Source organism: Podarcis vaucheri (assembly GCF_965113315.1).
Source record: "Podarcis vaucheri genome assembly, chromosome: 7".
Taxonomy (NCBI): domain Eukaryota; kingdom Metazoa; phylum Chordata; class Lepidosauria; order Squamata; family Lacertidae; genus Podarcis; species Podarcis vaucheri.
The window spans coordinates 5,787,466-5,791,596 of NC_138765.1; positions in this window are offsets into that span (position 1 = coordinate 5,787,466).

Here is a 4,131-nt window from a genome sequence, read left to right on the forward strand (position 1 = left end):
GTGAGAGGGGTCGGTGCGCACCAACCCCTCTCGCTCTCCAGCCTTCAGGAAGCTATCCGCAAGCCTTGGGAGCCCGGCGGGAGTTCCCGCTAGGTTCCGCAGGCTTGCGGACAGCAGCCTGTTCTGGGGGCTGGGGGGAATTTTTTTCCTTTATTTCCCCCCAAAAAAACTAGGTGCGCCCTATGGGCCAGTGCGCCCTATAGGGCAAAAAATACGGTAATTTGTCTGGCCTCTCCTGCTCCCTCATTTGTCCAGTCACTCTCCCTCATGCCATGGTTTCTGCTCAGAATAGCTGCCACCACCAGCAAAACACAAACAAGGAAGGAAGTGGGGAAATTCCAGCTGTTCAGCTATCTGAATCAGCCATTCACATAGGAAGATTTGGGTATAATTCTTTGCATTCGGATAACTGATATTTCAGATAACAAGCATTCTAATAGTGGGACCAGTGTGTATCTGTAACTATAGATGATCACAAGATGCAGCTTGTATAATATTTTGTGGACTATTTTCACTCGTATATAAAGGAAACACCCACTAGATGGCATAAAAGACACCCATTTTTCTAACTTTTCTTTCAGCAGCATTACATTATGGGTTATTTTCTCAGCTATAGCTGACTTCTTCTTCTTCTTCTTCTTCTTCTTCTTCTCCTCCTCCTCCTCCTCCTCCTCCTCCTCCTCCTTCTTCTTCTTCTTCTTCTTCTTCTTCTTCCTCCACACAGAACCTAGGACTTGCTGATCAGAAGGTCGGTGGTTCGAATCCCAGAGACGGGGTGAGCTTCCATTGCTTAGTCCCTGCTCCTGCCAACCTATCAGTTCGAAAGCACGTCAAAGTGCAAGTAGATAAATAGGTACCGCTCCAGCGGGAAGGTAAACGACCATCATACCACACTGTGATACAATGTGAAAGGACACTTTCTATTGTGCACCGGTAGAAGTTCATCAGTTGTTGTTTAGCATTATTCTTTCGCAAGACCCTGAGGCAATGGAGTCTCTGTTGGGCCTTTCTGACCACCCGAGTTATGTTGATTTTCCAAGTGAAGTCCTTTTCCAAGGTATACTCCCAGGAATTTAAAGGAGGAGACTCTCTCCACACAGCCCCCCGATATACAACGGTGCAAGTTCCCCTCTCTTCCTCCGCAAGTCCAACACCATCTCCTTTGTCTTACTAATATTTAGGTGCAAGTTATTCTCTAAGCACCGTGTAGATACTTTTTGAACCTCTCCCCGGTACGCTGTTTCATCTCTGCCTGTAATTAGGCCCATTATGGTAGTATCATTTGCAAACTTAATAATTACTGTGGATGGATCAGATGATATGCAGTCAAATGTGTACAAAGCCACTTCTGACATCAGGAGGAGGTGTTGTTGTTGTTGTTGTTGTTGTTGTTGGCTTCACGCCCCCAACACACGCACGGTGGCTGGTTTGCAGCCCCGCGCAATCTGGGGGAATCCTCAGGCCGCGTCATCCCCTGAGCCATACAATCAGCTGGCTCAGGGTGTGTGGCTTGCCTCATTTAAGGGGCAGTATATGTAAAAAGGATCTAGGAGTCTTGGTTGACCACAAACTTGACATGAGCCAACCGTGTGACGCGGCAGCTAAAAAAGCCAATGCAATGCTGGGATGCATCAATAGGAGTATAGCATCTAGATCAAGGGAAGTAATAGTGCCACTGTATTCTGCTCTGGTCAGACCTCACCTGGAGTACTGTGTCCAGTTCTGGGCACCACAGTTCAAGAAGGACACTGACAAACTGGAACATGTCCAGAGGAGGGCAACCAAAATGGTCAAAGGCCTGGAAACGATGTCTTATGAGGAACGGCTAAGGGAGCTGGGCATGTTTAGCCTGGAGAAGAGGAGGTTAAGGGGTGAGATGATAGTCATGTTCAAATATATAAAAGGATGTCACATAGAGGAGGGAGAAAGGTTGTTTTCTGCTGCTCCAGAGAAGCGGGCACAGAGCAATGGATCCAAACTACAAGAAAGAAGCTTCCACCTAAACATTAGGAAGAACTTCCTGACAGTAAGAGCTGTTCGACAGTGGAATTTGCTGCCAAGGAGTGTGGTGGAGTCTCCTATCTTGGAAGTCTTTAAGCAGAGGCTTGATAACCATATGTCAGGAGTGCTCTGATGGTGTTTCCTGCTTGGCAGGGGGTTGGACTCAATGGCCCTTGTGGTCTCTTCCAACTCTATGATTCTATGATTCTAAGGCAAGCGCGGCCCGGGGATCGCCCTCTTTGGACCACTCAGCTGCCTGGCTTCCCACCCGCCCGGCCTTCAAGGTTTCTCTTTTGACCTTGCTATGGACCTCCGTCGGTCACCCTTAAGGGGCCTGGTAGGAATTTTTTCCACTTGGCAAATTGGCACCGGCCATTTGGTTTTTCGCCTACCTTGTAGCAAATCATCACAACTTCCCAGAGATTGGCGGTTAGGCACTGGTAGGGGTATTGTTATGCAGATCTGTAGGGGGGAGGAGTGCCATCACCTCCCCCAAATATTGAAGGGGAGTCTGATAAAGGATTCCGGGGGGTGTTGCCTCGTCCGAAGCCTATGGAGACCAGGGCCTAAAGCGCACCCCCAACCCCGGGGGAGTTACCTAGTTGATGTGCATCAGCAGGACTCCCCCTGCTGGTGTTAACCCTTCCCAGTCTTCAAGCAAACAGGCTGAAGCCGGATAGTCTGATAGGACCAATGCCTAAGCCAATACCGCTCTTACCTGTAACCAATAAAGTTGTGGCCAATTTTAGCCCATTAACCTTAATTATGGTGTCATGTGTCGTTCTTTCCACTGGTGGGAGGCGGGAACTCACCATGCAATGCGTAAATGGCTCAGGACTGCAATACCTCAAAGACCACCAGTCCCCATATAGACTGAGCCCATAATCATCTGAGGCTCCTCTTTGTTTGCCTCCTCCATGGAAGGTCCAGATGTCCATTGCAGGAAAGTTGCAAGTAGAACCTGAACATAAGAGGAACTCTCTCCATTTTTGGCTTCCATAAACTGGTATTAAGAAGGATGCTGAGTCCCAACTTGAAGGGAGACGAAGAAAAACCTCCGCTTGACCACTGTTTTTATTAATAATAATATTTTATTAGGGAAAAAATCATTTATAAAGAAAGAAAGTGACAAAGGGAACAGTGCAAAAAATACAGTGCAATACACTTAGCATAATCACTTACATTTCCATAAATCTTTATTTTGATATTAGTGCTATTATTATCTTAATGCATATACGGTTATGAATGACCTACTACATTCTGCATAGACTCATTCCAAATGTCCAAACAAAGTCTACTTCTATAAGCAACCCCTTTCATGTTGTCAAGCCATTGATTAAAGGGATCATATCTTAATTCTTCCAGTTCATCGGTATCAGTCTCTTAGCCACTGTTAGGGCAGAATCCATTTTCATTGTGCCGTTATCCATTTCCATACAGTAGGTATAAAATTTAAAAGAATATTCTTCTCTGAAAATGTTAACTTTTTCCATACAGTCCTATTTATATAGTCCAGCAATTTCTCCCAACACTTAGCAAATATAGAACACTATAAAAAATATATTTCAAGGAGGCATTGTCCTTATTACATCTCCAGCAAAAAAGCTGCTTTAGCTAGTCCTTTTTTATACAAACATAAAGGAGTCCAATAAATTCTGAATATTATTTTCTGTTGTATAAATCTCAATTTAAGATCCATCAATACCGTTGATACTGAGGCTAAAACATTTTCCCACTGTTTGGGAGGTATTGAAAGTTCCAGTTTTTTATTCCAACCATTTCTTAAAGTCTGCATATGAAACTTACTTATTGATAATAAACATCTGTAGAAAGTGATCATGTCTTTTTAGTTTACAACAAATTACCCAATTGCTCCAATATCTCAGGTGTCACAGAAGCTGAAAAAGCTGCTGTTCCAAACAAACTTGTGAGGAGATGTTGTGTCTGGAGATTTGGGGCCAGATCTCTTCTCTTGAAACAGCGAACGTATGAAACTAATCTTCCTCATCTATTGATTGGTCCAAAGTCAATACACCTGCTTCCATCCAGTTTTTCCATGGTACCATCACTTCCCCAATTTTTAAAGTAGGATTTCCCTACAAAGTAACTTCGGCATGTGAGAATGGGACA